Genomic DNA, 27,552 nt, shown 5'->3' on the forward strand with positions numbered 1-27,552 from the left:
CGTCGGTGCACCAGGTTGTAAGCCTGCCTGACTCAGTTGTCCAAATGTTCAGGCTTTGAGTTGACCTGGGTTGAAATCCTGGGGGAGCTACTTTGGTCCTTTTCCGTTTGGAATGACCCTGGTGGAAACATGAAACTGGAACAGCAGCGTTTCAGTCTTCTCACTTTTATAGAAAAGGAAATGGATTAAATAGATCATGCTCTTACGGAGTTTCACCAAACCTTTAACAAGGATGAGATAGATTTTCACTGTTGGACAACTGTGTACGCTGTGTATCTCTGTTTCTATATACAAAGAGAAGAGCATTCTGTAAAAGACATAGTCACCTATTTAAGAGGTGGTTAATTTTGTGTCTTATTTTAGTTTAAAAATTCTATTTATTATTTTACTTTATTGATATTTTTAAGTTTAAAAATAAATCCAAACGTATCAAAGGATATACAGTGAAGATTCCTTCCTCCCCTTGTCCAAAGATAGACCCAGATGTCCCGGGAACAAGCGAAGCTTTCAATATCTTGGGTCTCTTTTTAGAAAGAGTAAATTATCAGAGGCTTCCATTGGGTGGAAGAGAATTTTCCTTTTAATGCATATCTGTTTCGTAGCTGTCACTGGAGTTTTTGACAACAAGCTGGGTGGAAGGAAAATTAAAGGTAACAGAAAAGAATCACTGAAGGACACAAATAGTCCCCACTCGGCCACATCTCAGGTCCCAGCTTCAGAAGCAGGTCTGAGAAACTGTCCTCCAGCTGGGACAACTAGCTGTGTTCTCTCGTTCTTCAGGACTTAACAACAGTTGATCCTAAAACTCCAACAGAGGAGAAAATCACGGGGAGGCCTTTGATCTCTGGCCGCATCACCTTGACTGGGCTCCATGGCAACCACCATGCCCCAGGTGGTGGAGAATGCGCCTCATTGTTCCCCCATCCCCACCTTCATTCCATCTTAATTACCTGTGCTGGTTCCATCCCGGGCTTCGTTTGCATCTGATGAGCCAGGAAGACCTGCAGGTGGGTAAAGGGACCCACTTTCCTTGTCGCCCTCCTCAGTTCACCCCGCTTCATCTTTCTTTGCCTGCCCTCTCTGGCCACAAGATGCCTCCATTGCTCTCATGGTCCTGGGTTCAAATCTCAGTCGTCTGTGTGGCTGGGTCCTCTGAACCTTCCTGTTTGGGAGGCACTTTAGTTGGCTCACCTGTACGATGGGGATAAAAGTGGGACCCACATCTTAGGGCTGAAAAGTAAGTGCCTGAGCCCAGTGGCTGGTAATTAATAAAGGTGATGTGTCCTTATCAAGCAAGAACACCTGGGGGCCAGGTTGACGGCTCTTGATTTGGTTATTGGAGTTGACCTCTTAATAGTGATTGAACTTTTATTGTCAGTCTTGGTCCATCTGTCCATCGATCAATCTATCTTCTGTGCCTTGGCTGGATGACCGTTCTCTGTGACATGTGTACTCCGGTGGCCGTCTGTCTCCAACAGTCCATCCTACCCTGCTTTTTCTCGCCTTCAGGCCTTTGCATGGGCTGTTCCCACTGCCTTGAGTGTCCATCCCTGTCGCCCCATCCCTGGTTAATTCTGCTGAGATGTCACTACCTGCAGGGTTCTTACTTCATTCACCCAATGTCCATCCCAGCAGCTCCCATATTTCAGTATTTATCACATTGTGTCATAATTATCCATTTCCTTACCTGTAACCCTCTCCCCCAGCCTGTGAACACCTGGAGAGCTGGACCTGTGTTCTGTCCAGTGTGAATTCCCTACTAGAATGTATCGCCTAGAAAGTTCTCAGTAGATGTGCGGATACATTCATTTAACAAACATGTATTGAGCAGCTAGAGTGTGCCAGCCATTGTAGTCATGAACACAGCAAGAGGATCCTTACCCTCAGCGAGCTGGTGTTCTAATGTGGGTGGACGAACGGACCTGACCTTGAGAACACCTGCCCGTCAGCAATATGGAACCTCTTGCAGACGTCTGGGCGCACTTGCTTGCTCCCACCTCTGCATTTGTACGTGCTGTTCCCGCTGCTGCTAGCACCTCTTCTCCCATGTCTGCCTAGCCCCCGCGCCGAGGCTGGGGGACAGATCACTGTGTGAGGTCACTCTGTCTGGGATCCCCTGCACTTTGGAAATTTCATCAAGGCAGGGTCTTGGGGGTGTGGGCGCCATCCAGAACGTGGGCCCCCAGAGAACCAGCAGACTCTCTCTCCCTTGCTCTCTGCAGCGCCCGGACCCGGGTCTGGGCTTGGCGACGAGAGGGCCTTTAGCAAACATCCACTAAAGAGTGAGAGAAGTCATGGTCCCGTTCTTTCTGCTTCTGGCCGAGGAAGGATTCCGTTTCCAAGGGCTCCTTTACACAGTCCTGATCTCATCCGCTGCTTGATGATGGGATTATTGTTAACGTTAATCTCAGAGGCTGGTGAGTGAGGCCTGGCCAGGGGCGCTGGGATTACCCAGAAACATATTTCTATAGAAATGCCAAGTGACCTGGTGGGACTTGTAGGGTCCAGTGATGCCAAATAACATGCTTTGTTTATTAACAACATTGATGGCTTTTTCTGTTAAAAGAGGCGTTCATTCCTTTCCCACATAGACAGTGTTTAAATGAAGTTTTGTCGAAAAACAAACATTCATGCCAGAGAGGCACAACTGGAAATTTCGGGTACTTAAGGGGAGGCGGGAATGGGTATTGAACAGGGAAACAGAGTAGAAAGATAGTAATCTGGGCAAGATACTTTCCTCCTGGTGCAGGGCTTGGAAAGACCTTGTGGCCGCACTGCATGACTGCGTCTGGGGTAGTCCCAGCTGGCCGCCACACCTTCTCCCCGCGTCTACAGGGCGACCGTGTTTCTGAAAGGGAGCATTCTGCCTAAAACCCAGGGCTCCTCCCTCCGATTCCAGTGTTCTTTTCTTTACCCCATGTGACCTCTCAACCCAAGGATATGATTCTAGACATTGCTCTTTTTTTGAGTCAAAGATGGTCTTACCAATTCTGGTGGTAGACAAAAAATAGTTTCCTGAGAGCCACAGATAAGCTTACTGGGCCCCTTCTGGGTGCTCTATAAAATATAAGTCTAGTGTAGGGATGTCAAACTCAAATATGTCCTAGGGCTGGGCAGGGAGCACAGATGAATGAAACTGGGGAGTAGGGAGTAAGTACAGCTCCGTGGTAGAGCTCATGGTTGGCATGCATGGAGTCCTGAGTTCAATCCCCAGTGCCTCCATTAAGGGAAAAAAAAATTAAAAATTAAAGTGAAAAAATTAAAACAAAGCAAAACAATTGAATGGAGCTGATCAAAGATGTATCAGATGGGATCCTGGCAGGAAACAGGTGGCACTCTCTGACTGGATCATCGGATGGGAGGTTACTCAAGGGACTGTTTACAGACGCCTGGGAAGGATGAAGGGGAACTCATGAGGTAGAAGATAAACCAAGAGGAGTAGTGATGTACCCTGAGACTAGTAGCACATGGGAGCACTCACCTCCCCTGGGCGGAAAGAGAAGTTACTGAAGAGGGCAATCCTATGGAGAGGACCTGGACTGGAGCCCTGACCTTGGGTAGAGGGACTCAGCCAACCTGCAATGACTCTTGGACCCTGCGGGGAGGGAGCTGGGGAATGCATACCCCAGACTCATTCATACCCGTATTTCCTCCCTATTTCTCCTGTTGGCCAAGTCCAACTTGAAGCCAAAGAAAGAACCCATACAGATCCATAGGGATCCATCTCCAGGGGCAGAGAGTAGGATGGGCAAGGATGGATCTGAAAGGACAAATGTGAGAGGTTTAAAATGGTATATAGGGTAGGTTTCATTTTCCACGAAGAAATAGACACCATATTCCCTGAAAAACATGGCCTGCCTTGATTACCTTAATTTCTCTTGGTTTCTCATTGTCTAAAATGGTAATTAACAACAGCAATATCACCAGTACCAACAAAATAACATCCATTTACCAATTCTTAGAGAATTGTTGTGAGGATTAAATGCATTGTCATATGAGCTTAGACTATCCCAAGTAAGTGTTAAGCTTTTATTTTGTTATTACACCATCACTATCCTTCATTTCTCTACTTTTGAAAGAGAAGTGTGTACAGGACCTATGTTACCATCCCTTTAATTCTTCTGTAAGTAAAACAACAGTCAGAGATCAGTGATAAAGAGCGAGGGTCACTGAGACACAGTGTAAGGAGACAATAGGGAGTGGTGGGGACTGTGGCAAAATGCAGCATCCTGTCTCAAGGGACCACCCGTCACTCTAGCTCCAGCCAAGATAACCTTGTAGGAGTGCAGGCCGAGTGTTGCCAGAACTTTCAAGTTTTCAAGAAAAGCTGCAATACTAGAATTCTTCTGTGAAACCATCTGATTTTTCAATGTTGGCAAATGGTTCAATTTTTAAAAAATATCTGTCTGAGCCAACATTCTGCGAGCCAAATAAAACAGGTCTAGGGGCTGGATGCAGCTCACACGCAGCCAGTTGTGAACTTCGGTTAAGCTGACGCCTGTGGACTAAAGGAAGCTGTTGGCTTCTCCAGGGAGAAAGAGCATGACCTTGGCTCCTGGCAGAAGCCTCTTTAGTGAGGTCTGAGCTGAAAGACCAGAGATAAGATAAAGCATCCTTGACCTAAAACATCAGAGCTGGAAGACTGCATTGGAAGGGGAGGACATTTAGCAGGCAGCGAGGGCAGGGGGTGCTGTCACGGAAGGGACACCAAGGCTGGATTTTATAGGAAGCCCGGACAGGTCTGATAGCACATTCTTGAGCCAAAGGCAGCCAGAATTCCGCTTTCATCTGGATGACACCATAAAGTGATTTTCATTTTGTCCAAAGTTTTTGTGTTCTTTGGGGGTCAAGGGGAGAGAAAACCCGGCTCTGTGATATTATATAAATCGAGGAATTAACATCAGCCTGCATCCAGTGATTCTTCTCTGGAGAAACCAGGCTGCAAGCAGTGCTTCGGGGCTGTCCAACTTAAGGCACCCCTGGAGTGGGCTCAAGCTCTCCTCCTGCTTCCTTCCCTTAAAAAAAAAAAAAAGAAGCCAATTTGAATTCCCCATCTTTGGAGAGAGAACGGAGCACACCATCATGCCTAGAAACCCTCTCCCCACACACACATCTGTTAGACACATTGCCACGGTGTCCTCTGGTTGTTCAACAGTGAACAAAATTATTTCCTCTCGTTACTTCCCATGTCTCTTCAAAACCGCACTCGGAAAAATAAAACCACCGAAGGGGTCTCGGCCAATCAAACCGCCTCCCCGGCCCAACTTTCCAAACTTGGGGGTTGTCGGGCGAGGGGGAGGCTCTGGGGTGCGGAGGGTTGGAGGCTGGCTGCGTGCAAGGGAACAGAGCCATAGCTGTGGGATTGCTGTTGCTTCCTGTGTGTCTTTGTGTGTTTCTCTGCGTGTGTGGTTCCGTGCGTGTGTCTGTACAAATGTCTGCGTGGCTGTCTGATGGTTTGTATATGTTAATCTATGTGCTGTGTGTCGATTTATTTTGTTTTACTTTATTATTGATTCCCAGCTTTACTGAGATATTATTGACATTAGAACATGCATTAGTTTAAGCTGTACAAGGTGATGATTTGAGGCACGTAAATGTTGCGGAATGATTGCCACACTAAGGTCAGTGAGCACCTCCATCCCCTCAGCTGGTTACCTCTTTTTGGTGTCTGGTCATAACACTTAAGGTCTAGTCTCTTAACAACCTTCGAGAGTGTAAGACAGTACTGTCAGCTCTGGTCACAATGTTGTCCATTGGGTCCTCAGGACTTACTCATCGTATCGCTGGGAGTTTGAACCATTGGACCAACATCTCCCCTTTTCCCTCACCCACCAGCTGCTGGCAAAGACGACTCAACTCTATTTTTGTGAGTTTGGCTTTGTTAGATTCCGCATGTAAGTGATACCACGTGGTATTTGTCTTTCTCTCTCTGACTTATTTCCCTTAGCATTAGGCTCTGGAGGGTTCAGTTTCTTGTTTAGGTGTAAAAGGTGGGGAAAGGGCAGCCTGCCCCTTGGGCAGTGCTTTAAGGTCCTTGAGGTAGTGAGCCTCCCGTCCCTGGAGGCATGTAAGCAGAGGCGGCACCTTTCCATGGGAGGGAGTCTGCTGTTGGGTAAGATACTGAACTAACTAATCTTTGAAGTTTAACGCCCAATTCCAAGTTTCTGAGACATTAAGGAGGTGGTTATGTTCAGGGCAAAGCAACTGAGATACATGAATATCTACCACTTCCTCTGAGGCTCAAGCACTCATTAGAATCATTTGGCTAGATTTTTTTTTTAAACTCTTGAGTTTCAGGAATTTTTTTTTTTTTTGCTAAACTCAGGCACAAAAATTGGTATATTCAATTGATGAGACATTTGATTTACAGAGATAGTACAATGGAGTGGTTCTGAGCTGGAGTTACAATCCTGCTGTACCATTCACTAGCTGAGTGACCTTGAGCAGGTGACTTAACCCTGAACCTCTGTTTTCCCATCTGTAAAATGGGGCTAGTAATAGAACCTACCCCCTGGTATTGACGTGGTGGTTGAATGAGACACTCCCTGTAAAGCCTTATCATGGTGTCTGACGCAGAATAAATACTTCATACATATTAGCTATTATTATGTATTCAATAGCTGTTAATTGAAGACCAATTAGCTGTCAGACCTAGGGAATCATCAGCAATATGTAGAAAGAAAAAAGATCCTTCTGCTGTTACAGAAAACCTTTCTCTTCCAGTTCTAAGGGGCATGAATATGGACAGGAAATTCAAGGCAACACGCACATCCCTCCTCTCAGTTTTCAAAAAGTCTTCCCACAAGGTCACATTTGGATGAAATCCAAGGCTTGGGTGATACGTGGGCCTTGATTTTATCAGAATCGGCTTTTCCCAACCAGACTGCACTTGGTATTGATATATAATACAGCGTTATTTATTACTTGTTGAATACCCGCAGTCTGTTCAGCCCTTTACAGGAGATAACGAAAGATAAATCCCGGGCCCCCAGGGAGTTTGCGAGTTTTAGTTACTCAGACTCAAAAGTGCACCAGCTGAGAAAGAGTTTGGGTGCTCCGGGCACGTTGACTCCAAAGTCATTTATTCCTCCCATCAAGAAGATGATTAAGTGAGAGGATGAGCTTGAATCTTTGCAGAGTTTTTCTCAGTATAGAAAATAAGAGCAGATGCTGTTAAAAACTAATTAAAAAGAAAAAAACCTTTCTAAACTCGAAACCGTGGAGCAGTATCATCATCACAAACCGTTAAACAGAGGTGGTTTTGATTTCCTGTCCTCCTTTATAAGTCTCCAACTTTAAGACTTTACCATCCAGACCAGTTACCATATGGGGACGGGGCAGGCAGGGTGATGACTTTCTAAAGGTGGAGAGAGGAGTACAAATGGATGTCACCTTGCCTGGAAGTTTGGCACACTTACGAACATTCTCTCTCTTCTAGCAAAAGATGCCAAGATCCCATTAAACCCTGCTTCTCTCACTGTGGACCTTGCTCAGTGAAATCATGAAGTTATGTCCATAAAAATAGCATGAATTTATCACTATTCTGTTTCAAAAAAGGCGGCAGATTTCCGGGGACCCGATGAAAGAAGTATCGGCGTGTTCGGTAGTGATGTAGTGAGCTTGCTCCCAAGTTGATCAGTTCTGTCCAAAGTTGCAGGGAAATCGGACGGGTATGAAGCACTAAGAGATTTGTCTAAAATGGGTGCTTCCCTTCTCGAGGTTGGTCTGGTCCCTCATCCTGGAGAGAAACTTGGGGGTTACCCTGGACTCTTATTAACCTCTCAGTTTTCCTCCATCAGTCACGTCATGGCATCTACATTCTAGGCAGCATTTCCATCCACTCTGCTTACACCCTGGTCCGGGCCACTATTATCTTCCATGAGAAGATGAGGACAGTTTCTCACTTAGTCTTCTTTTCTTGCTGCTTTGTTTAGATTCTCTTTTATTGATTTATCCATCCATCCATCCATCCATAGTAAATGTCTTACTGTAGTTTGACATACACATAGCAAAGTGCAAGTATGGTGACGATCACAGCTCGGTAACGTTTTCATAAAATGAAACTGACACCCAGAAACAGAACATCCCCAGCTCCCTCGGAGCCTCCTCATTGCCCTTCTCGGTCGTGGCCTTACTCCATCCAAGGGTAACCATTCTCCTGACTCACACACAGATAGGGCTTTACTTGGTTCTAAAGTTTATACGAAGTGGAATCATCCAACAGGTACAGTCGCTTCTGCTATAACGCTTGTTTTGAACTTGCACATTTGTTGCGGCGTGATTAACATAGGAGAGAACAGCTTGTGCGTCAATGTTTTGCATTGACTTACGTGTGATTTTGTTGGGTGAAGCACCAAATAAAGGTGGAAAACTGCCCCCAGCAGAAGAATACACAAAATACACTCACCCCAAGCATTTGCTCCCTCCTCTGTTGACTGTCTGTAATGAGCCACATTCATCCACACCTGGTGTTACGAGTTTCCTGTTTCAGACAATCCCCTTCCATCACTCCACAAGAACCCACAGGCCGCAGACCCTCTGATGCCACTTCCATGGGCAAACTTCAGGATTCTTCCAAAGTGCCGTATTTATTGTAGTATTTATGAATGAAAGAAAAACACTTAATGTTTGTAAAACTGTTCTACCATTTTTACTAGTTTCCTGTTCTTCTTAGTGTTGTCTCTCTCACCCCATTTCCCCATAAGCCCTGTGGTTTTTACTGAGCAGTTTTGCGTAGGGCAGTGATTTTTAGGTATGCATAGGTCACATCATGGTTGAATTGACTGTCCCCTCCTGTGTCTGGCTTCTTTCAGCACATCTCATGTTTGTGAAAGTCGCCTACGTTACCACGCATAGTTGTAGACTGGTCCCTGTCAATGTTGCATTTTATAGTATTGTATAAGGGTAACACTATTTATCCATCCTTCTTGGCTGGGTGTCTAGATTATTTCCAATTTTTGGCTGTTTCAAATAGGTTGACTATGGATGTTTGCATATGTGTATTTTTGCATTTTTCTTGGGCACCTACCTAGGAGTAGAGGCTTAGGCTCTGAAGGTAGAAGGGGATGCAGCTTTAATAGAAACTCCCAGTTTTCAGAAGTGGTTGGACCAGTTTTCCCCTCCCATCAGAAGTTTATGAGATATCCTCAGGTGTCCACTTATTTGCCAACTGTGATATAATAGGAAATAAATATGTGTTCTGTTTCTCTGGTTCTTGGCGCACAACTCCTAAAACCCTTGGAATCTCTGGAGTGGTGATTGTCTCATTTGTATCTAATGAGATAAGTAGACCTTCAGAACGAAGGTTGCTCGCCAGAAAGACCAAGACATAATTAGAGGATTGGAGCATACAGCTCCCCACCTCTCGACCTCTGGGGAGGGGAGGGAGGCTGGAGACGGAGCTAGTCACCAATGGCCAGTGGTTAAATCAAGCATGCCCTTTTTTTGACCAGAGAAAGGTTTACTGCAGGGCTGAGCAGGGAGAATGGGTGGCTCTTGTCCCCTAAAACCTTGAACTCCAAGCATGTCTTTGTAATTCACCTCCATAAAATTCCCCAAAGAACAAGGCTTGGAGAACTTCCAGGTTGGTGAACCAGATGGAGGTGCTGGGACCCAGGGTGGTGTGCCTGGAGAGGACATGGGGGCTCCCTGGACCCCAACCCCACCCCAAACCTTGCCCTGTGCTCCTCTTCCATTTGGCTGTTCCTGAGTTGTCTTCATAGTAAACCAGTAAACCTAAGTTTGCTGTTTTCCCTAGTTCTCTGAGCCATTTTAGGAAACTACCAAACATGGGGGAGACGGGTTGTGGGAGCTCCCAGTTGGCAGCCGAGTCAGACATATGTGTGGTACCTCCGGGACCCAGTACTTGTGACTGAAGTGAGGGCCGTCTCAGGGGACTGAACTCTTAAGCCTGGGGAGTATTGACACAGGTTCTGAATTGAAATGAATTGTAGGACCCCACGTTGGAGAATTGGTTGCTGTGAGGGAAAAACTCACACATTTGGTGCCAGAAGTGTTGTGAGTTCAGTTCACCAACCCTTAATGATGTTGGATTTTATTTCTAGCTTTATCTGCTCGGATGCTGTCTCACCTCTATCTTTGACTCCTCCGGTATCGTTGCTCTAACCCACAGCCGGAGTTAACTTCAAATACGCAGATGTAATCATGTCACTTCTCACTGAAAGCCCTCGGTCCCTCGATACCGTCCTTACAGTAGAGCACAGATCCTCTCGGAAGCCCGGATTTCAGCCTCCTGCCTTTTCAACTTTTATAACTTTCTTCCTTGTTTTCCTCCATCCTGTTTGGATTCCTTTAAATACCGTGAATACTTCACTCTCTCTTGCAACTCAGTCTTTGAAATGCTGGACCCCTTCCCTGGAACGACCCTAGGTCAGTCCTGCTGCTTTCTTCATAATGAACTTCTGATCACCTTGCATGTCTCTTAATGAAGCACCCCTTTAGCACGATCTGACCTCTCACACGGACCTAGATCAGGGGTCCCCATGGGGCACATTTGGCCCACTGTGTGCTTTTGTAAATAAAGTTTTATTGGTGCACAACTCTGTCCACCCATTTACATGTCTCCTATGGCTGTTTTTGTGCTTTCTGTAATGGCAGAGTTCAGGAGTTGAAGTAGAGACCATGTGGCACAGAAAGCTGAAACATTTACTACCTGACCCTTTGAAGATGGTTTGTCAACCCCTGGGTTAGGTCACCCAGTTTATATGCTCCCTTAGCAACCTGTACTTTAGAAAAATTCATTTTCCATGATTCTGTTTAATGCCTCTCTTTCTTTAAGCTCCTTGAGAACAGAGACTTGCATTGTTCTCTGCTATAACCTTGTTTGGTAAGATTGGTAATCATATAAATGTTTATTTATTAGTGAATTCATAAACTGCTAAGAAAGATAGGGCTAGTTGCCTTGCAATATCCTTTCTCTTCTGTTTCCTTAGAAATAGACCACCAATTTTATGTAAATAGCAATGCACGAATCAAAAAGCTATGTTTCGGTGCTTCCCTTGCAGCTAAATATGTTCATATGATTAAGTTTTGACCCTTGATGGGTAAGTGGAAATGTTTGTGATGCCTTGGGAAGACTGACTGAGAGAGTTGACTCAGTTGATAAGTGTACCCTTCCCCTGGTCCCCCTCGCCCCATTTCTGCATCTGCAATCTGGAATATTTATGTAATGGCTGGAGCTCCAGCAGCTCCTTTAAACTGTGAGGTAACTTGGAGATGGAGGACGAAGATAGAAGGAGCCTGCGTCTACCTCCCTGAAAATTTGGTTGGAATTGTCGTATTTCCCTGATTGTGCACTTCAGGGATTCTTTTATAAGAGAGAAAGTGAAAAAGTGTTTAAGCTACCATAGTTGGGCCTAAATACCTAGCTAATATCATCTGGCATCTTATTTCTCTTGATTTAGCTCTCTTTCTCTCACCCAGCATGGACCACTCCTTTTAGTGAGGCCAATCTAAACATATCCTTCCTTTTGTGATAATTTTTCCAAACTTTCATCTTGGTCTGTTGCTGAGTTTCAGCTCTGATGTTGCAGTGTACCTCTAACCGAGAAACTGCCTGTGATTTATTTTTATTTCCTTAACCTTACTTAAGCCTTCAGTTTTTACACCTCCCCTCTACCTTTCTTCTGGAACACTTAGAGCTCGGAGAAAGGAATGTTGCTAGTATTTTTAGGATGGGAACTCAGGTCTCCTTTCTTTGACTTATTTGTTCATTTATCTGGGAAAAACTTAGTAACTGTGTATTGTGCCAAGCACAGCCCTCAAGGGGCTTCTATTCTGATATCCTAAATGGACAGCAACCATTTCTTTTGCTTAAAAAAAATTTCTATTTATTGACCTAGTGGTCATCAATTTTCTACCTATCTATCCGTGTATCTTTTAAGACACTATGTAGTAAGAGGGGGGTTTGAAAATAGAAATACATATTTTAACCTAAAACAGAAATGACAATTTAGATGATTTAGTGAAGAGGCTGGCAAACGAGGTCCCATGAGCCCAGTTCAGACCATCTGTTTTTGTAAAGCTTAAAAAAAAAAGGCAAAAGGGGAAATACTTTGTGACACAGGAAATTCATATGAAATTCAAATTTCAGTGTCATTAGAATACGTCACACCCATTGCTTTACGTATTGTCCATGGCTGCTTCTACACTTAGATGGCAGAGCTGAGTTGTTGTGACAGAGGCCATAGGGCTCACAAAGCCTGAAATATTTCCTGTCTGACCCTTTACAGGAGAAGTTTGCTGGTCCCTAATTTAATGGGATCCCTTCTCACCACATGAAATGGGAAAATAATCACAGGGTTTGGCAAAGACACGAAGATGCCAAATGGCCCTGTGTTAGGGACTTTCATGGTAAACAGGTTTTCCCCTCATTCCTGGATTTTCCGCTTCCAGCTTGAAACTTACTAAGAAGTAGTCCAATAAGATCATCATTCCTAGAAGCTTCAACTTGGAAAAATTCAAAGGGCCCTCAAGGGGAGATGTAAGTCTCTCTTTGGGGAGGAGAAACGGCGGCAGGGAAAGATGGTAACTCAGGGACTTCACCTGCTTTCCATCCTCCGTTCCGATAACTCAAGCAAATTTCTGGTTTCATCAAGGTTGGTGAATTCAGCAATTCTGGGAGTGGGATGCGGAGGAAGCCCAGAACTGGTCAGCCCAAGCTGCACCTGCTCCTAGGGCGGCCTTGGAGGCTGAGTGTTGCAAGCACACCAGGTATTTGCAGAGTCAAAGTCCCCGATCATAGCCTCGTTCAAAGGAACTCGGTGTTTTTTCACTGTAATTGAAGTTGATTCGTTTTATATTTACCCTCTAAGGTCAGGGAAACCTGAACCTAACATCAATCTGTCTGTTCCTCCCCTAAGCGTTTCTGGTCCCTCCTCCCCGGTGTAAATGGCTCACGATGGCTTCATCTGTCCTTTTTTTCTTCCCAATTTTGTTCTTGTCATTGGGCCAATTCAGAGAAAACCTTCACCAACTCTGGATCTTCAGGTCTGCACCTAAGGCTGATTCCTGATTCCTTTTAATTGTTGTCATTATTTTGGTAACGAGTAGAACCTAGCACCTAGTGTTTTATAAAAGAGAATTTTTTTGCCTTGAGTCTGCTAGAAGAAATGAGCTGTCTGTACGCATCTCAGCTAATTTTTGTGGACCAATCAGTGTGTAAGTCAAAGAAGACAGAGTAGGGAAAGAGATACTTCACGAGGATGATGGAGTGAGACGTTTGCATTTTATTAACTATTAAAATGAAAGTCCTGGGGGAGGGTGTAGCTCAAATGGTAGAGCGCATGCTTAGCATGCATGAGGTCCTGTGTTCAACCCCCACTACCTCCTCTAAAAATAAATAAGTGTAATTACCTCCCCCACCCCTGCCAAAATTGAAACAAAATTAAATAATACAATAATAAGTAAAATATAAAAAAAAATGGGAGTCCTGTCCCCAGGGTTAAAAAAATATGACACAATGTATGAATCCATTCTCTGTATAAAGGATTGAAATAATATAGAAGAATATTGGAAAAACGTGCGCCTTCTTTAACCCTCACCCCTGCCTCCTCTTCCCCACCCTTAAGGTAATGACATCAACAGTTGGGTGTATTTCTTTGAGTTCCTGTTTCTGTGATGGCCTTTTTTTTTTTTTTTCCTGTGGGTTGCTTCTTATGTTGGGCCATGATAAACAACACTGCTGTGAACATATTCATAATTATGCAAGTAGTTTTCCAGGATGTATTCCTAGAAGTGAAAATGCAGGGTCAAAAAATTGTATATTTCCCATTTTGATAGAGACCTGCCAGCTGGCTTTCCAGAAAGACATTCCTAGTTTAAACACCCAGCAGGAGTGCATGGAAGTGATTGTTTTCTTGCATCTTCACCAACAATGGAGGTTATTAATTAAAAAAAAAGTACCCCTTAGGCAAAGAAGGATAGCTCATTATTTTTAAATGAAGTTTATTAAAATATAAATAATTAATATGCAGTAAAATGTACCCTTTTTAGAATACATTTTGATGAATTTGACATGAATCCATCACTGTAATCAGGAACTAGAACATTTCTGTTGCTCAAGAATGTTCCCTTGTGTTCTTTTGTAATCAGTTCCCTTCTCCCACCTCTAGCCTCTAGTAACCGCAGATCTGTTTTCCATTTGTTTAGATCTGACTTTTCCAGGAGGTCATATAAATGGAAATTATATTCCATAATTTTTGGTGTCTTCTTCCACTTAATAGAATGAATGCTTTTGAAGATTCACCCACATTTTGGTATGTGTCAATGATTTGTCCCTTTTTTCTTGCTGTGTAGTATTCCATTGTATGGATAGAACATAATTTGTTTCGTCATTCATCAGTTGATGGACATTTGGGTTATTTGAATAGTTTTGCCTGTTGTAAATAATTATGTTATTACATAACATAATTTAGGGTTTTGTGTGAACATGTTTTAATTTCTCTTGGGTAAATACCGAGGAATCGAATTTCTGGGTTACGTTGTTAGTATATGGTCAGATTTATAATCAGTGGTAAACTGTTCTCTAAAGTGGCTGTACCATTTTGCATCCTTGTTGTGTTAGTTTGTTACGGCCCCCATAACAAAGGGCCACAGACCGCGGGGGCTTAAACAACAGAAATTTATTGTTTCATGATTCTGGAGGCTGGAAGTCCAAGAGCATGACGTTGGCAGGGCTGGTTTCTTCCGAAGCCTCCTTTTCCCTTGGTGTAGAGAGGGCTGTCTTCTCACTGGGACTTTACATGGTCTTCCCTCTGCACGTCTGTGTCCGATTTCCTCTTCTTGTAAGGACACCGGTCATGCTGGATTAGCACGCATCCTAATGACCTCATTTCAGCTCAGTCACCTTTCTCAAGAACCTGTCTTCAAATACAGTCACATTCTGAGTTGCTGAGAGTTACGGCTTCAGTGTGTGAATCTTGGGGGGCGCAACTCAGCCCACCACAGCCATCAATGAGGCAGGAGGCCTTTAGTCATCCCACATCTTCACCAGCCCTTGGGACCATCAGTCTTCTAAATTTTTGTCATTCTGATAGTGTGTAGCACTCATTGTTGGTTTTAATGTGCCATTTTTTTCCTTTTTATGCAAAAAAGAGCCCTGATCTCTGTGAGTTAGCTCAGCGCTGTTGCTGAGTAGGTGAGGTTCATCATGGTGACCAACTAATGTGCCAGTCATTCCGAAAAACTGTGTCATTGTTCAGAATCCAAGATAATAGAGATGGCTCAGTGCGAAACTTTTACCACTCCTTGCAAAGTGACCTTTGTCCGACTGACGTCGGGAAGTCTTCACACATTCTTGGAAGAGAAGAGGAATTGTGAAAGCCCTTGAAGTCAGATGGAGCCAACACTTGGCAGAGGCTGATGGTTTCAGCTTTCTCAAGATAACCCCAAAGAGGGAGGTGTGGCCAATGGGAGGTGGTAGAAAAACAGAATTAAATAAAACGAGGGAAAGGTTTATGACAAGAATGACAGCTGCTTTTTAGGAGGATGGGGCAAGGTGAAGCATTAGCTTCTGGGATTGATTAAGATCAAGGATGCTTCGGGATAAAATGGGGCACGATCCTGGGACACTGGGCTTCAACCAAGCAGAATGAATTGATAAGTGACATGCCTCTTAATAATTACCCTCCCAAGTGGTGGGGGTACAGAGATATAATTATCTCTGTCTATCTATCCATCTATCTATCTATCTATAAATGGAGAAATACAAGTAGACATTTATCTATTAATAGGTAGATGATAGATAGATGGATATCTTTTGTAATGCAATCTATTCTTTTCTGTTTGCATAAATGCGTCCATTTCAGATTCAATGCAGAATAATTTTCATCCACTCCTTCATCTCCCCATTTCCTTCTTCTCCCATCCGCCCCTAAACCCAAGCCCACGAAAGTGACTCTGATAGATGTTGAGCGATACTACAATTGATTACCCTGGCCCTGATGGTGCCTATGTGTTTTGTCTTGAGTGGGGAGGCTGAAAGGGGGCAGGGGTTTAATAGAATGACTTGGCCTACAAGACAGCTCCTCCTTGATAAACAATCAGACACAAATGTCAATAGCAATTAGATTGTCTGTAAGCTCCAGTCACTTAGGCCTCCCAGAGCCTGTCCACAGGGCCTGGATTGAAACCCTCAGCCTTGTGAACTCCAAATCAGGTTTGGCATCGGGAATGAAAAGCCATCAGCAGTAATAGTATTACGAGGCTGTTGGTCGAAGAAGTGCAAAGGGCTTGGGATCGTGCTGGGCATCTGGTGTGTCGCAGGGCAAAGAATGCCATCATGGAAGCCAGGAGATGAGAGGGAAGGTGCGGTGGGGGCTGGGGGCATGGGGGGCACCTGGGAGCGAATGGGCAAGGAGCCATCTTGCTCCCAAGCATGGACTTCAGCCCTGCCTCTGCCATTGGGAAGTCATGTGACCGTGGACCACTGCTGTCAGCGTCTCAGTTTCCTCATCGTGAAATGGGGATGTAATAGGACCTAAAAGGAGGCAGTATTAGCATATAGGGTGGTTGTGCTAAGCAGTCGTCATAGTGAATTATTACTATTGGCAAAGCCTCAGGTGGTCAATAAAGTTATCTTCCGAGTGTCTGGCCGGGGACTGTTTTATGAGTCATGGGCCATTCAGTCTCCACCATGGCCCATTCTGAAGTGGAGCAGATATAATCCTAGATGTCAGGCACTTAACTCAGTGCCTGGCATTTAATAAATCATGATTATCTTTACGAAACATCTCCCAAGGGTGATGCAGGGGACATGAGGAAGAGTGAAAACCAGAAAGAAGTATTGCCCAGAATATGAGAAACTCTCATTTTCTCAGTCCCGAACCTGTGGATGGGCCCCATCTTTCAAGCAAGAGGGAGAGAGAAATGGAGTGTAACTGGAATGTTCTTCTGTAGTAGCTGCTTCCACGGCATCTCATCTGTGTCAGTCGGGCACTGCGTGTTTAGGGGAGAACACTTGGGAATGGGGAGGGCAGGAGGAAGCAGGATTTCAAAGACAAGACCCCCTTCCCTGTTGAAGGAAGAGGTGAGAAAATGAAAAGAGCCCTCCGACCTGGTTGCTGAGTGCCAAGCAATGGATTCCCCTCTAGCAATGGATTCCCCTCTAGCAATGGATTCCCTAGCAGGGAGCATCCCTCGCTGACCTTGACCCAGTTAGAGGTTGACCTTGAATGATTTTAAGTCCAATGGCCAATCTGCTTATTTTTTTTCCCCGGCTTGCCCTGCTCTTTCTCTAAGCTCATTTATTTCTTGGCGTATCTCCTCCGCTGATCTCCCCAACTCAAGCACTCTGCACTCTTTAGACTGACTTGCTGGCCACGACATCAGCAAACTGTAGATTCTGAGGTTGGACAGGCTCTGGCTCGAATTCTGGCTGTGTGTTGCTTGTTATCTGTGTGAAGTGGGACAAGTGGCTTTGCCTCGCTAAGCCTGTTTTCTCATCTGTCAAGAGGGGGAAATAGTACATTTCTTGGAGGGTTGTGGAGCTTCCATGGGCTCATGTTATGTTGTCTATTGCTGCGTAACAAACCACCCTGAATCGTAGTGGGTTAAAACGGAGTTATATTAATTTTCTAGTAAATCTGCAACTTGGGTAGGGCTCAGTGGGGGCGACCTCTGTGTTCTGCTTGGTGACAGCTGGAGCAGTCGCCCAGCTGAAAGGCTGGGCGCTGTAATATCAGAAGGCTTGCCCACTCTCATGTCTGGCAATGAGTGAGGCCTCCGTTGGGTGAGACAGCCAGAACACCTACACGTGGCACCTCCATGTGACCACTTGACTTCCTTACAAGATGGCGGTGAGGTTCCAAGGATGAGCACCCCAAGAGAGAGGTCAGGTGGAGTAAATACTCATTGCCTTTTGTGACCTCACTTGGAGGCCACAGAGGGTCACTGCTGCTGCTTTCTGCTCATCAGTGACGTCACAAAACTCTGCCCAGTTTCAAGGAGGGGCAGAAAGACTCCCTTAGTTTATGGCAGAGCGGCAAAGTTCTGGAAGGGCATGTGGGACTGGCAATATGCTGTGGTCATTTTTCAAGAAATCCAATGTGTCACAGTTAACATACATACTGACGTATGTATGTGATATTAAAGATACGGACGCATCTCTGATAGGAACTGGCACACAGGAAGTTAATGTTATCTCAAGTTCAGAGGGCTGAGATCTTATAATTCTCTATTACTCTGAACTGGGCAAAGCCCAGAGGAGACATTTGGCCCATGTTTGTTGAATAATTAATGCATGATTTTCTTTTTTTAAAATTTTTAATTAATTATTTTTTAAATTGAGTTATAGTCAGTTTACCATGTTGTGTCAATTTCCAGTGTAGAGCACAGTTTTTCAGTTATACATGAACATACAGTATATTCATTGTCGCATTCTTTTTTGCCGTGAGCTACCACAAGATCTTGTATATATTTCCCTGTGCTATGCAGTGTAATCTTGTTTTCTATTCTACATATGCCTGTCAGTATCTACAAATTTCGAACTCCCAGTCTGTCCCTTCCCACCCACCTCCCCGCTGGCAACTACAAGTTTGTATTCTATGTCTGTGAGTCTGTTTCTGTTTTGTATGTATGTATGTATGTATTTATTTATTTATTTTTTAGATTCCACATATGAGCGATCTCACATGGTATTTTTCTTTCTCTTTCTGGCTTACTTCACTTAAAATGACATTTTCCCTCCTACACTGCTGGTGGGAATGCAATTTGGTATAGCCACTGTGGAAAACAGTATGGAGATCCCTCAAAAGACTAGGAATAGACTTACCACATGATCCAGGAATCCCGCTCCTGGGCATATATCCAGAAGGAACCCTACTTCAAAAAGACACCTGCACCCCAATGTTCATAGCAGCACCTTTTACAATAGAGAAGACATGGAAACAGCCTAAATGTCCATCAACAGATGACTGGATAAAGAAGATGTGGTATATTTATACAATGGAATACTATTCAGCCATAAAAATGACAACATAACGCCATTTGCAGCAACATAGATGTCCCTGGAGAATGTCATTGTAAGTGAAGTAAGCCAGAAAGAATGCACAATTTTCAATCATTCAGCTTAGTCGTTCTCCAAACGGGATGCTGATCAGAATCACTGAGGAGGTTGGTTAAAGTTATCCCCAGGCTCTGCTCTTGACCTGCTGAATCAGAATCTCCAAGGCTGGAGTCCAGGGACAGGTGTTTCTTATGACCTCCTCCAGTGGTTCAGGTGTAGCCAGTGTGGGGACCAGCATTTTCAAACCATTGGTTTAACTCAGGACACTTCAATATTCCCAGGGTGAGAGAACGGGCCCATTTTACAGATGGACAAACTGAGGCTCGGGGGATGGAGGGGCTTGCCTAAAGGCACACAGTGAATTAGACTACCTTCTATGAGGCAGCAGTGTGAGATCTCCAGGCACTGTGGCTAGTTGGTGAAGGGAATAGTGTTGGGTCAGAGGTTTGTCGGTGGAGGTGGTCGTGAGAAATCTTTGGGAGTTCTTTAAATTGCCAGTTCTCAAATTTGTCTTATTCACTTGCTTCTTTCCCTTTTATTTATTTGTATTGCCACATTTGAGTAGCATGTGCAGTTAATTCACTTCCTATTTTTCTTTAGACTCATTTTTTTTCCATAAATAAATTGAACCCCCTCCTAAGTAAGTCCCCAAAGCAGGGGTGTGTCGACCTAATTCCATGCTTGTCCTAACACATACAGAAATGTGTATGTAATGACTTAGATGGAGAAAAGGCTTGACTGTGTAGCACCTAAAATCATCTCCTGTACAGCGAGTGGTAAGTGTCTCAGGCAGGATTGGCCACATAATTTGTGGGCTCAGTGCAAAACTGAAAACGCCAGGCCTCTCCTTCAAAAGTTAAGAAATTCAAGACAGTGATGGCAGAGCATTAAACCAAGCTCGGGGCCCTTCTGAGTGCGGGATAGTCACACTCCCGTGAAGCTGGCCTCAGTCCAGACTAGGGGATATGCTGTTTTAATAGGACCCCTCGGCCAGCTCAGCCCTAGGTTTCTGGAGCAAAGGACTTTGGGAGCCTCCTCCTTAGCAACCTTCAGGGGGCACCCAGGACTCGGAAGGCTGGATGTGAAGTACGGGGTCTTCATGAGGCCAGAAGAACACCTCGCTGAGCCTGTAGCTCAGGAATCCTGAACCCAGGCGAGCCAGAAGGCACATTCCAGAGACAGTTGCCTTAGCGGGACCAGGAGGAGTGTAAGAGAAGGATGTTCTCCAAAGCCGAATCGGGAGTAACGTGTCTCTCCGTTTGTTCGGGGATGAGCTCTGTGTGGTTAATGCTCACGTGCAGGGATAAATATTTTCCTTCCATTGTCATAGAAGAGGGAGGGCTACAGAGACCGGGAGGAACAGGAGGGGGGTAGGGAAGGCAGGGGAGATAGGATGGATCCAAAAAAAAAAAAGGGAAAAATTTAATGTGGATTTATAGAACCCTCAGAATAGTTTCAACATCCTTTTTGGCCTGGCTGCTGCTGTTACCTTCAGGTGGTTGCCAACATCTGTGAAAAAACTCGCGCTCTTGGCTTCCTAGAGCCAAATCCTGGGCGTGTGTAGTGCTTAGCACAAGTGTCAGGGGACCCTGAACGTTCCTTGGGTTTTTTGTTATAGGACATCGGCAACAATTACGGAAGTGTTGCTTTTTCAGCCGGGTTGGTATTTCACACTAGGGCCAGCTCTCCCTCGGAAGAGCCGTGAGGTCGGCAGCAATGGTTTCTGCTGCTTGGAAGGAACCCAGTTCAAGCCATTTTCAATTCATCACCGAGTAGCTGTAGGGAGATCGTGTTTTGTTATAACGGACACTAGCTCTTGCAAAAATCTTTGTCTTCGTTTTTTTTTTTTGCTGCTTGTGTTCCAAATGTTGAACTGAAACAAGTAAATACGTAAAACTACTATTTAATGACCATTCAAGCTGTATTGCCCGATGAGAAGGGACTGGGGCATCTGTAGAAAGAGCATCACCCGTTTTCTGCCACAAATGGGACAGTTCTGGTGTCCCAGCAGCATCGCAGGTGTTTGGGAGAGGTTATTTAATTCCATTCTCAACAGCAGGAGGCAGGTATGTTATTTCCCACTTGTAGAGGCTGAATCCGGGCTTCCAGTGGATGAAGTGACTTTCTTAAATTGCATGTGCTGGGATTGAGATTTGAAACCATGCTGGTCTGAATCTTGAACCCTGTGATAAAGCAAGGTTCATTTTCTTAGCCAAGACACACTGCTCTGATTCATGAACTCATCCCTACAGCTAATACTGATCACCCACTATGTGCCAGGCTCTGTCCTCGGCGCTCTTGATGCCGTGGTGAGCAAACCCAAACGCATCCAGTCTTTCATTGCTCTGTAGATCCCCACCCCCCTGCTTTTCTTTTGCCCCTTCCCCTGGACGGTGCTCTACAAAGTTCACTTGGAAACAACACCCCTTTTTGCTTTCCTCTGTGGTAGCTGGTGTGCATTGGGCTTTAGTTGTGTATTGACTTGTGTCTCTTCTTCATCAAACGATGAACCTCAAGAGACACAGGGCTGTACCCCAGCATGAGCCCAGGACCTGGGTTATGATCTCCAAACAAATACGGGTTCTAGATGGAACAGCCAATCATTGCATTCCACCCCGCCTCCCAGCCACAGTGATTGGTCCAGGCATGAGCATGTGACTCAGGCTTGCCCAATCAAATTGCTTCCCTAGGATTTTTCCATTGGAGCTGGTAGGGTAGATTTTGTTGTTCATTGAAGTGTGGCTGCAATTTCAGCTTTCTGGTGGGAGCTGGCTTTGAAAGAACGCATTGAGAGGGGAGGATATAGCTCAATGGTAGAGTGCATGCTTAGCATGCATGAGGTCCTGGGTTCAATCCCCAGTACCTCCATTTAAAAAAAAACACACACCTAATTACCTCCCCCCCAAAATAAAAAAATTAAAGAAAGAAAGAAAGCATTGACAGAGGATGGCTGGGTCTGAGTCCTTGATTCTGCGTATCCCTGGTGGTTTGGTAGGAGAAGTACTGTCCCTCTGCTTCCCCACTTTGATTGATGTCAGTTTGACTTGACTTTCTGTCACTTACACCCGGGATCTTGGTGAACATGTCCCAGGTAACTGGCATGACAAATATGTGGAAAAGAAACAGAGTATGGTGTTGAAGACAATTGTATCAGCAAGTGTGGGGTATCAGGCCAGAGTTGGGTGGGTGAGTGGGCAGGGGTGGTGGCGGTGGCCCTGCTGCTGGTGGCACTCCTAGGGGGACCAAATAACATAGCTGTTTAAAGTTTGGGCTTTTAGAGACTAAAGGTCTTGGGTTCAAATCCTGCTCCAGACTGTATCTGTAAGATACTTAACCTCTCTGAACCCATCGCTATGAATCTGGTGAGGACTGGAAGGAACATTATAAGATGACATATCTCTGGGCCAAAGTCCCACAGCTGGAAAGCGTTTGAAAGATCCCTACGTTATCCTTTGGGCTGGAAACTTACCCCCATCACCTTTCAGTTCACGCTCATCGGCAACCCTGATTGAAAGTCCTCCCTGTCTGTGAGGCACCGGGGACACAGTGTTGAATAAAACGGGCACGGTCCTTGCTCTTTCGGAGCGGACACTTGTGCGTTATGGGCGGACCCATAAAGAAGCAGTTACAGGGCCACGCTAGGGCAGGGGACCTTCTGGGTGCTGTGCGTGCCTTTGTGAGGGGACTGAGAGTTCCAGAAAGCCTTCCAAGGGAAAGAGAGACGTCAGTGGAGGCCTGGACAATGTGTAGAAATAGGCCAGGTGAAAGGGGATGGAGGGGAAGTGGGGGCCCCTGGTAGAGAACCCAGCATAGGCAAAGGCTGAGATGGGAGACTCAGCGGGGCTCCTTGTGGGAAAGTGACAGTCCGTTTAGCGTGGCTGGAGCCTGAAGCAGCTCTGAGCGGAAATGGTGCTAGAGGAGTAAGTGGAGGACATGATGTTAGGATGTTAGGACTTTATCTTTAGGGTCACAGGGTCCCTTTGAAGAGCTTACGCCAGATTATTCCAGGTGTCCCCTGAAGGTCAGCGCAGAGGCGAAGTCAGACTAGAGTCCTGGATCCAAGATGGTAAATTCTTGGAGAACCCCACCTCCCATTTCCCAGATGGAAACACTGAGTTCTGGAGCAGTGACTGGCCCAATGCCACAAGGCTGGTGAGCCAAGCAGCTGAAAACAGTCCAAGTCTCTGGATCTCACACCAGTGCTTTCTTCTGCCCCTGGAGTTCTTCCACTCCAGGCCCCCAATCTGGGCCCTCGCAGCTCTTCTGAACTCGTGAAAAGCGTCGATCCCTCACGTACACACAGCCATGCTGTCTCAGGAAGCTCGCAATAAATTTTTTTTTTTCAGGCAACGCCTTGCTCCCATCCCTGCAAAACAATGTATTTATTATTGCTAAGCCTTTTCCATCTTTGAGGAGAAAATGCATACCACATGACTCCCCAAAGCCGAGCCGTCCTGGTTTACAAATACAGTACGTTAATAGCTTTGTAAACATTTATTCAGGATGACAGCTGAGGGAAACATGTGGCATTAATTAGAAGGCTCGGCAACTCGGCCTATTAGGCGGGAGGTTAAATCTGAATTAGTTGGCTTTGCTGAGACAAGAGGCTCTGGGGAGCAAAACTTTGCTCTAATATGTTCTGACTCTGTTGACGTGGGGTGCGCGGGGGTCCCGGTCCTCAGGGAGGAAGCCTGTGTCTTGGCAAGATGGTCGCTGAGTCACGGGGCTGCAAAACTGTCAGGGCTGGCCTCCCCATAGGTCTCTCCCTTGGGTCCTGCAGCTCGTCATGCTTTCAGACGCTGGGAGCATGAGGCCACAGGGCGTCGGGAGCTCGGAGCCCATCAGGGGGGCAGAAGCAGCTTCTCCAGGACGCCTGCGTTGTGTGCAGGGAGGCCTTCCGGGCTGGGAGTTGCCTCCTCCTCTGGTTTGCTGTTGCCGGTCCAGCACGGCGTCCGTCGCCCCCCGACCCCCGCCCCGCAATCACAGCATCCTTGATCACCTCCGCTGCATGGTACCTGCGAGCCTCCCCCATAGACTGGGTGCTCAGTGAGCCCAGAAGCCCGCCCTGTTGCCCGCGTTCTCCCTGTGCAGCCAGGCTTGGTTTAAAGTACATGCCCGAGAGGTCATTTCATCTCAGCCTCAAGTTCATGGAAGGTTGCCGATTTAGGTGTTTGAGGTTCTCCCCAGGCGGCCGTGTATCCGCACATAGAAATGTCCCAACAGCATTGAAAGGAGGTAGCATTTGTCCCACAACTCTTGACTTGTGCCCTGTGCTTGGAACACATCCCCTGTCGATATGTGAACATCGTTTTACTTTTTAATACATCGTTGATTTACTCCATGAATAGCAGAAGGACATCCGCTTTGTTGCTCCTGGGGTGGTGTTCAGTATGTTAATTTGTTACATGTAAACGTTACATCGCACGTTTGTGTGTGATCCTGTCCTGACCTTTCTTCATCTGTGAATGTTCTTAAGAGCTTCTAAATACAGAAGGGACCCAAGTCTTCTGTGACCTCTGAGAACCTGGATAGTGCCCTTCGAGTATATGTGGAGTGGATACAAGAAAAAGGAGTGTGACCTTGGGAGGTCATATATCTTCTCTGGGGCTCACTTTTATCATCTGCAAAATGGGGTGGTGGGCATGGAAGGAGGGCTGGCTGGTTGAGGCTGAGGATGCCGTGAGCTGACTCATGGCATGGTTCACAGTTCTGGTTTCACCTCTGCTCGTAGGTCCCTCTGTCCGGATGCGACTGTCTTTGGCCCCCTCCTCACCTCCTCCTGGTTGAGCCATGTTCCCATCTTCTCATTTCTCCAAACACAGACGCACTTGGTGTTTGACTTGGATGGATGGCCCAGAAACAGATCTCAGCCCCCTCCCTTTTGGCTCCATCTGCAAACCACCACCTCCTCCCTGTCTTCTCCACTCGCCTTGCAGGCACTCAGAGCTTGAAAACATATCCTCACTTAGTGGTTTTCCAGCTTTGTTTTTTCCCTCCCAGCAAACAAGGTTGGTAACACAATATCTAAATCAGAATAACCAGGAGTGGCCCTGGGTGAGGCGGGGTAGGAAGCCTTCCTCTCCCTCTCTGGCTTCGAGGATGTTGGAAAAGCTGGTGCTGAAACCCTGATGAGATAATGAGATTCTCACATAGTGGATGGAGAGGCTGTGATCCAGGAGGACCATGCCTCGCCTGGCTGGGAAGTGGTGGGGTTGGGGCTAGAATCCAGCTCTTTCCACCGCATCTCGTCTAAGAGTTCAAGAGTTTAGAAGAGGCTCAGCAGTCACTCATAGGGACCACTGGAGGCAGGTGGCATAGAGGTTAAAAGGGGGTGACCAGGAGCGAGACTTCCTGGATTCCAATCCTGCTTAGAAACAGTGTGCCTAGGGGAGGTGCCCTGACTCTCCGTGCCTCAGTTTCCTCATCGCCAAAAATGAGTGTGAAAATAGCTACCTCTTGGGGTTATTGTGGGGGTCCAGTGAGATGGGATACATGCCAAAGTCCTAGCGCCGGAGCCCAGCACGTAGTAAGGGCTTATTAAATGTCAGCAGTCATTGTGAACAGGCACATCTGGGGGGTGCCTCCAAGGAGGGAGGGGCCGGTGGAGATGAGATCAATGAGAACGTGGGTTAAACACTTGGGTTGCAATCCCAGCTCCCCGCTGTGTGACCTGAGGCAGGTATCTTAACCTCTCAGAGCCTCTGACGCCTCCTCTGGGGTTGTAAGAGAATCGACTTCTTAGGCTGGCTGAGAGAGTGTCAGTGCAGGATGGTCCTGATTTTGCAGACGAGGGAACCAAGACAGAGAGGGGAAGTCACATCCTCTAGTTCAGAACATTGGTGGGAGAGTCTTGTGTTCCATGCGCTTCTCTTGGGAGTTCGCCAAGCACAGTTCCCTGTGAGAGACCTGGTGTGTCCTGCAGGGAAGAGTCCTGTTTGATTCTGCTCAGTGTGACCTTTGCCAAACTAACTGAATTATGGGTCTCCCTAACACCCGCTGTGCCTTTCAGAAAATACAAAACCGTATCTCACACTGATCCCAGTGGAAACCGCTTGGTGAAACCATGGACTTGCAAAGTCTTGCACACTTTAAAGGGCACACGTATCTCATCTCCTGATCTTGTTAAAGTATAAATTCTGCTTCAGTAGGTTGGGGGTGGAGCCTGAGAGTCTGCATGTCTCCAATGTTCCTAGGTGATGCCAGTGCTGCTGGTCCAGGGACCACTCTTTGAGTAGCGAGGGTCTAGACCAGCGCCGTCCAGTGGAAATATGAGAGCTGTATATGCAATTTACAAATTTCTGGTAGACACATCAGTAAAATAAAAAGAGATAGGTGACCTTCATTTTAATCTGTCTTACTTAATACAACAGAAATACCATTTCAATTCAATGTAAAAATATAAAAAGCAATGTAAGAAAGAAAATATACATACAAATAAAGTAGAAAAGGTATTTTGCATTCTTTTTGGATGAACTAAGGCTTGAAAATCTGGTGTGTGTTTTACACCTAAGCGTAGCTCAGTTTGGACCAGCCACATTCCCAGTGTTCGGCAACCACACATGGCTGGCGGCTACCATATTGGATCACAGAGCTCCAGGACACAGGCTGTCTGTAGTCTGAGTACCTGGTTTGCAATTCTCGCCCTGCTACTTGTTTGCTGTGAGGTTTGGGGAAGTTACTTAATTTCTCCATGCGTCTGTTTCTTCATCTGTAAAATGAGGCTAAAATCAAAGCCACGGCACCTGGTCAGGTCATATTTCTGTAGCTATCAGGGTCCCCAGGTCAGAGGCACAACCTACAGCAGCTCTCTTAAGGAAGGTGGTGAATACTTCCAAAGACTCTTCTGGCATTTTCTGCTAATTTCATTGCACACTCACTCCCCCCTCGGGGCTAGGTAAAGAGGACGCCCACCTGGGCTCTTCTTTGCTGGTGCTCTGTTATGCGGACCGCGTGTGTTTTGCTTGATTCCTGGCTTGTGCAGATGCCTGTTGGCTGGCTGGTTACATGAGGGGTGAGGCGGGGAGTGGGGACTGAGAGGGGAGAGCCAGTGAAAAGGCAGCCCAGCCTCTCCAGCAGCGAGCCTGTGTCGCAGGTGCATCGAATAACAAAGGGCCGATTTCTGGTCTTTCAGGTATAGATAATAAACATCAGGTAAATACATGGGGGGCAAGGCCAGCCAGATGCAGGAAAATAACTGAGACTAGTGGGCTGGAGGGTCTGAAGGGCGGCCTTTTCCTTGCTTTTCTTTTCTTTTCTTTTTTTTTTTTCTAATGCAGGAAGGAGGAGGTTGCTTTGATTTATTTACTCGGAGTGTTTAGGCATTTCTATGGGCCCTGGTCATACATAGGCACTTCACAGCCTTGACGCTGTGTTCCCTCTGTGTCCACACCCTTCCAGCATCCTGCAGAGCCCTGCAGATAAAGCTTAAAATTTAGAAGTCCCCATTCTTCCCCCAAAGAAAACAGGGCTGTGTCTTTCCCAGAGCTTTGCGTCCTTGCCATGGCAGCCCTCCCAGCTCTGCTAGGCTC

At 46.0% G+C, this 27,552-nt stretch overlaps 1 long non-coding RNA gene across 5 annotated transcripts in view; it reads left to right on the top strand.

Annotated features, from left to right (window-relative positions):
• Positions 1–930: 930 nt before the first annotated feature.
• Positions 931–27,552, top strand: part of LOC116276563 (uncharacterized) — a 370,958-nt gene continuing 344,336 nt past the window's right edge. For 4 of the 5 annotated variants that reach the window (XR_012066339.1, XR_012066342.1, XR_012066343.1 and 1 more), the window contains exon 1: positions 955–1,007. This is a non-coding gene — a long non-coding RNA (uncharacterized lncRNA). Of the gene's footprint in view, positions 1,008–27,552 lie in introns of all 5 variants that reach the window. The other variant, XR_012066340.1, reaches the window with a different exon arrangement.

The sequence above is a fragment of the Vicugna pacos genome, chromosome 32, assembly GCF_048564905.1.
Source record: "Vicugna pacos chromosome 32, VicPac4, whole genome shotgun sequence".
Lineage (NCBI taxonomy): Eukaryota > Metazoa > Chordata > Mammalia > Artiodactyla > Camelidae > Vicugna > Vicugna pacos.